Here is a 7,356-nt window from a genome sequence, read left to right as displayed (position 1 = left end):
GAATCCATGTGCTTATTGCCCATCCACCCCTCCTCATGGTGCACAATTTATAAACAGAAAGGGATAGATCTTCATGGTGCTGAAAGCACCAGGGGAACACTCTGGCAAATTTATAGACCTAAATAGCAGTCTGGGAAGGTCCATGATGCTAGGAGCTTTCAAAAAATGTAGTGCTATTTAAAATAATGGGGAAAGGACTGTTTAGCTCCAGGATCATTGTGGACATTAATGGTGTGGAGGTTGGTCTATTTATTCTGGAAGACCCAGCTTACTCCTGATTTCCTGGCTAATGAAGTCATAGACAGAAGGAAGAAAAATTTTAACTATCACCCAAGTCGTTGTACAATGGTAGTCGAGTGTGTATTTGGCTCTTTGAAAGACTGAGGGTGCAGTTTATGGAAGCAGCAGAAAAATCGTTCCAGCCATTATAACTGCACATTGTGTTTTGCACCATATTTGTGGGAGCAACGGTGAAATCATTACTGATGGGTGAGAGGCTGAGATGTGAAGATTTGGTTGGAGGTTCAAGCAGCCAGTAAGGTGTTCCACAGAAAACACAGACGCCCCAGGGAATGCTTTCAGGGATATATTTTGTTTGTCCTTGAGACTTATGCCTGAACATGTTAGCCTATGTGGTATGTGTTGGGATGCAGACATTGTAAGCACTGGTTTATTGGCGGGGATGAGGGGGCAGAGGGATGAAGTTTAACATTACCTATATGCTTTTGTAAGACTCTATGATTTTTTTTTTAGTTAAATGATTTTCTCAGTTAAATGCTTATGATGACTCATAATGGATGTATTGTAAACAGCTGTATTATGAAAGAACGATACAAAAATCGACAATAAAGTTTAAATGAAACCAATGGTTGTATTTGGAAATACATTTAACTAACCAATTTTCTTAAGTAACCAACTATACACAAACCTTTAAATTACTGCAACAGTGCAAACAAAACTCAAAGTGAAACAATAAGAACATTTCAAATATAACAATTTAGGGAAGGGGGGTTTGCATACACCATGCCTCTAGCTCTTCTTGTCACCCTGGATTGAGTGCTATGGCTAAAAATTCTCAGGGGGCATTGCAGGGCTCAAAAGAACTGGACCCTCAGGTGCAAGTGTTGTCACGGCCCAGAGGTTGGATCTCAGAGGTGAATGGGAGCCACTGAGAGCACTGCTGTGGGATGCAGAGGTTAGAAGTTGTTGCTGGTCCCAGTAGCCAGCCTTGGCCAGGAGCTGAAGAAAATGGCAAGATCCCAAATTACAGGACAGCAAGAGTATGTTTTGCAGGAGGGCATTCTGGCCTGGGATAGCGTCCATGAACTCTGGACGTCTCTGCAGTGCCTCTGCATAGAATAGAATAACAGAGTTGGAAGGGACCTCTGGAGGCCATCTAGTCCAACCCCCTGCCCAGAGCAGGACCAATCCCAACTAAATCATCCCAGCCAGGGCTTTGTCAAGCCTGACTTTAAAAACTTCTAAGGAAGGGGATTCCACCACCTCCCTAGATAACCCATTCCAGTGCTTCACCACCCTCCTAGTGAAAAAGTTTTTCCTAATACCCAACCTAAACCTCCCCCACTGCAACTTGAGACCATTAGTCCTTGTCCTGTCATCTGCTATCACTGAGAATAGTCTAGATCCATCCTCTTTGCATCCACCTTTCAGGTAGTTAAAAGCAGCTATCAAATCCCCCCTCATTCTTCTCTTCCGTAGACTAAACAATCCCAGTTCCCTCAGCCTCTCCTCATAACTCATGTGTTCCAGTCCCCTAATCATTTTTGTTGCCCTTTGCTGGACTCTCTCCAATTTCTCCACATCCTTCTTGTAGTGTGGGGCCCAAAACTGGACACAGTATTCCAGATGAGGCCTCACCAATGTCGAATAGAGGGGAACGATCACGTCCCTCGATCTGCTGGCAATGCTCCTACTTATACACCCCAAAATGCCATTGGCCTTCTTGGCAACAAGGGCACACTGTTGACTCATATCCAGCTTCTCGTCCACTGTCACTTCTAGGTCCTTCTCTGCAGAACTGCTGCCTAGCCATTCGGTCCCTAGTCTGGAGCAGTGTATTGGATTCTTCCGTCCTAAGTGCAGGACTCTGCACTTGTCCTTGTTGAACCTCATCAGATTTCTTTTGGCCCAATCCTCTAATTTGTCTAGGTCCCTCTGTATCCTATCCCTACCCTCCAGTGTATCTACCACTCCTCCCAGTTTAGTGTCATCCACAAACTTGCTGAGGGTGCAATCCACACCATCCTCCAGATCATTAATGAAGATATTGAACAAAACCGGCCCCAGGACCGACCCTTGGGGCACTCCGCTAGATACCGGCTGCCAACTAGACATGGAGCCATTGATCACGACCCGTTGAGCCTGACAATCTAGCCAACTTTCTACCCATCTTGTAGTGCATCCATCCAGCCCATACTTCGTTAACTTGCTGACAAGAATACTGTGGGAGACCGTGTCAAAAGCTTTGCTAAAGTCGAGGAATAACACGTCCACTGCTTTCCCTTCATCCACAGAACCAGTTATCTCATCATAAAAGGCAATTAGATTAGTCAGGCATGACTTTCCCTTGGTGAATCCATGCTGACTGTCCTGATCACTTTCCTCTCGTCTAAGTGCTTCAGAATTGATTCCTTGAGGACCTGCTCCATGATTTTTCCGGGGACTGACCGGCCTGTAGTTCCCAGGATCATCCTTGTTCCCTTTTTTAAAGATGGGCACTACATTAGCCTTTTTCCAGTCTTCTGGGACTTCCCCCGATCGCCATGAGTTTTCAAAGATAATGGCCAATGGCTCTGAAATCACATCCGCCAATTCCTTTAGCACTCTTGGATGCAATGCATCCGGCCCCATGGACTTGTGCCCGTCCAGTTTTTCTAAATAGTCCTGAACCACTTCTTCCTTCACAGAGGGCTGGCCACCTCCTCCCCATGCTGTGCTGCCCAGTGGAGTAGTCTGGGAGCTGACCTTGTTCGTGAAGACAGAGGCAAAAAAAGCATTGAGTACTTTAGCTTTTTCCACATTCTCTGTCACTAGGTTGCCTCCCTCATTTGGTAAGGGGCCCACAGTTTCCTTGGCTTTCTTCTTATTGCCAACATACCTGAAGAAACCCTTCTTGTTACTCTTAACATCCCTCGCTAGCTGCAACTCCAGGTGTGATTTAGCCTTCCTGATTCCATTCCTACATGCCTGAGCAATATTTATATACTCATCCCTGGTCATTTGTCCAATCTTCCACTTCTTGTAAGCCTCTTTTTTGTGTTTAAGATCAGCAAGGATTTCACTGTTAAGCCAAGCTGGTCACCTGCCAGATTTACTATTCTTTCTATACACTGGGATGGTTTGTCCCTGTAACCTCAACAGGGATTCTTTAAAATACAGCCAGCTCTCCTGGACTCCTTTCCCCTTCATGTTATTCTCCCAGCATCTCTCTGTCTTTTTTCATGCTCTCCTTCACTATGGAGATGCTGTCCTTGGCCACAACCATGCTTTCCCTGGCCACTGCACTACTGATGGTGGCTAAGCCCAGGATTTCCTGGGAGATCCACATCTCTTTCTCTCTCTGGGTCCCTATGTTCAGCCACCACCTCTCAGACAGCTTGGTTTTCCTTTCCATGTGACTCTGCCATGAATTCTGCAAAGACCTCATCCCGAGTCTTTCTTTTTCCCCCCCTCAGGTTGGCCAGCCTGTCAGCAGTTCAGAAAGACCCTGTCCTTGATGGTCTTGCTGTTGTGGCTCTGGGAGTAGGGGGAAAAACAAGTTGTTTATTGTTCATATCCCAGACATGTCATGATAGCTTTTTTCATGATGTATATGTGACTTTAACTCCCTGAGGCTCTTCCCATTCTTTGGGGGAACCTCAGAGATGGTAAAAGTGGTCTGCATGTACAGAAAGTGGTGGGTGCACCTGGATCTCAGTCTACTTTGTCTGTTTTCATGCTGGTAGGGGTGGGGCGGGGTGAGGCGGCTGGAGCCATGTTCCAAGTTTGTTTTTCCATTTTTGTTTGTGCTCTGGAGGCACTTCTATGGCATTGGAGGTGTAAAGAGCATGTTAAGGGGGCATGGAGGTGAGCTGGATTGTAATCCTCTCTTTGTCCTCTTTGGGTGGTCCTCACTCTCCACGACATTACACTGAGGTGGGTGATTAGGAGGCAAAGAATGGTCTTATTCAGAAAAGGAAAGGGGAGACCCCTGAGATATGCTTTGAATTTATTCACCAGGATGGTCTCCCCAGAAGCGCTGCAGGAGTGGAAGGCCTTTGCAAGCTACAGCAGGGAGCACAGTATGTGGGGCAACATTCCCTCTAATTTTTGACAGGCCATGTGCTCAAAAAATTTCTTCTGTGCAAATTGTTGTGTGCATGGTGTTTCGCCCTGTGCACGCACACCTTAGAGGGAACAGTGGTGTGGGGCAATACCTTTTATGGGACCAACTTCTCTCGGTGAGAGAGACAAACTTTTGAGCCACACAGAGCTCTTCTTCCTTGGACTGACAGCTAAAACTACACTGTCAACTATAATGCATATTACAGGGCATTTTTTACCTCAACGGGCAGCATTATTGTTTGTGCCTTAACCTAACATTCAGTGTGCACTTATATCTGATGGAAACTAACCACATTTCTTTTCCTTTAAGCACGATCTAAAACTGTTGAATTTTGCATACATGAATGCTTTCGATATTCCAATCTGCTGCAGGAGGGGGGTGGATACAGACTACGACTGCATCATCCTGGCGGATGCCTTTCTGGAGCAGCAAAAAGGGGCTGGGTGGGAGGGAGGAGGGGGCTTCTAGCTCACATCCAACACCACCACCAATAAATTATAAATTGTAAAGACAAGTACTTATGTGCCCAAGTTCCCTCCAGGGGATCTGACTCTTTGGTCCAGGCCTGGGTTTCTGGTGGGACTTCGGCTTAGCAACATAGGGCAGAAATTGGGGTCTGACTGGGGAGCTGACTTTCCAGCTGGCAGTCATCAGCTGAGTCCCAAAAAGATCCTGGCCCTCAGGGGGACAGCCCCACTCTGGGATCCTCCTGCTCATCCACCAATGGATCTAGCCTGATCCTGGGTGTAAGGGAACACGTGGGCAGCAGTCTCCAAATAGCGCCTGGGATGGACCATACTCTAACTGTATAGAATCCAGTCCAGTTCATCAAAAACTGGACAGATCACATGTGCCCTACTGGATTGTCTCCTTTTATTCCTCCTTTCAGTGTACTCTCTCCTGAGCTGCTTGCTCTTTATCTGGCACTAGTCGGCATCTTGGTCGTAACCACAAAAAAGGGTTTTATTCCTGTGGCTGGTCACAAGAGCTTCCTGAATAAACGCTTCTCCCTAGATGGCAATAAGATCTGAGGTCTCAGCCCGACTCCAAGCAGCTGTGCGAGGCATATTGTGGGACTTCTGAAGGGCTACTGTAGTTGTATTATCAGAATAATGATATGCTGGGATCCAGGAGCATTTAGACAAAATCTGGCTCTGCACCACCCTTTAAAGGGAGGAAGGGTCATCCTGGAAAATTGACACACAAATAAATGAACAGGTCAGTAACGGTCGACCTGCACAGCATTGTGAGATAGCTGTTGGAAGCATACAGAAAGTGTTGTGCAGCAATTGTGTGCATGCACAAAAGACTGAACTAATTCAATTTGAAACAAACTTAGTACACTTTGCAAGTGGACTGCACAGCTCCTGATAAATGTGGAGTTAGTGTGTAATGATGGGATGCACTGTGTATGCGCAAGTATTTTCAAACCAGATTAACTCAATTTGATCCAGTTTAAAATCCCCCTTTCGTCTTATTTGCCTAGGGTGAAATTCACTCCTGTGCACACAGAGACAGCAATGTTTTCCCCATCTCATCAGCCTGCAGCTCTGTATCTACCAGCTCTGTACCATCCCCAGGGCAGGGGGAGGGACCTAAATGGCAGTTTTCCATTAATATGCATCCATATTAATATGCAAAAAAGGCTAAGCATAATAGAAGCAGCAATCTACACTGTTCCTCCCTGCACCCAGTTTTGTATTCAAACTCATTTGCACCCACAATCTTGCACATGCAAATCACAGACCTTACACAACTACCATGTCTAGTGAGACATCTAAGAACAGAACAGCCATACTTGGTCAGATCAATGGTCCATCTAGCCTAGTATCCTGTCCTCTAACAGTGGCCATTGCCAAGTGCTTCAGAGGGAATGAACAGAACAGGTATCCATTAAATGATCTATTTCCATATGTAAATATTGTTTGCACCAAGAGAGCTAACAGTGAAATGTCAAAATTCTATTATTTGGGCCCACAAATAATTGTGAATGCAAATTTATTTTCTTGGAACTAATACAACGGGCACATCATGAATACTTCAGATCAACAGAGAGTTCATTTTGGATAATACGGTTTTAATGGCTTAGTTTATCTGACAAGCATTTAACTACTGAAAAAATAATGACTTTGTAGCAATGCCTCATTTCAGCTCACAAACAAATGTTGGGTGCGAAAGGGAGTAACTAGTCTCTAATTTAGCATTGTCAGTGGTCTTCCATCAGCTGCACTAAAAGCTCGTATGGACCCCACTGGATGTGTTTAATCACAAAATGCAGCTGTTACTTGAACTGTATAAATTCCTGGTTTTTCCTAGAATTAAATAATTATCGACAGGGTTTAACATACTCATCTGCATACACTGCTAGAACACAGTGGAAAGTAATTTTTTCAAGTGACCAGAACTCTACCTAGCTAACGAAGAGCAAAAGCTGGTTCTACTAACAGGGTATTTGTCACCAATATTTCTGCAGTGGAATAATCATAGTTCATTGATCAACAAACGCAAAAAACTGCAACATTTTTCCTCGCAAGTTGCTTTCAGATGCCAGTGCTGCAATATCCTGATGGGTTTTTAGTAAAAGGTCTTGTTCCCCCACCCCACCCACATTTTTCTCTAGAACTGTAGTTTTCAAGACACAGACAAAATTCTACACCCTTCTCACTTACACCCTAGGACTCCCAGAGTAGTCAATGATATTGCATGGACGTAAGCAAAGGTAGAATTTGTCCCACAGGTTTTTTCTTTACTGTTATAATGCGAAATAAAACAAATATTTAGGTATGGAAAAAAGTTTAAGCAGCAGAGGTTATTCGTGTTCTTCTCACTTTCCACCCTTGAAGACCTGATCTTGAATGCTGCCTTAGGACATAAATGAAAAGGGCGGTGGTCTCGTTTTTCAGATCCCTTTTATGCACATCACCAAACCACAAAAAAAGTAATATGATTGTCAGTCTCTGCTCAGACAAGAGTCAGGACTTGCAAATAAGTGGATTGGCAGGTCAGAGCTA

The sequence above is a fragment of the Lepidochelys kempii genome, chromosome 13 (genome assembly GCF_965140265.1).
Source record: "Lepidochelys kempii isolate rLepKem1 chromosome 13, rLepKem1.hap2, whole genome shotgun sequence".
Lineage (NCBI taxonomy): Eukaryota > Metazoa > Chordata > Testudines > Cheloniidae > Lepidochelys > Lepidochelys kempii.
This window is presented reverse-complemented; position numbering follows the sequence as displayed.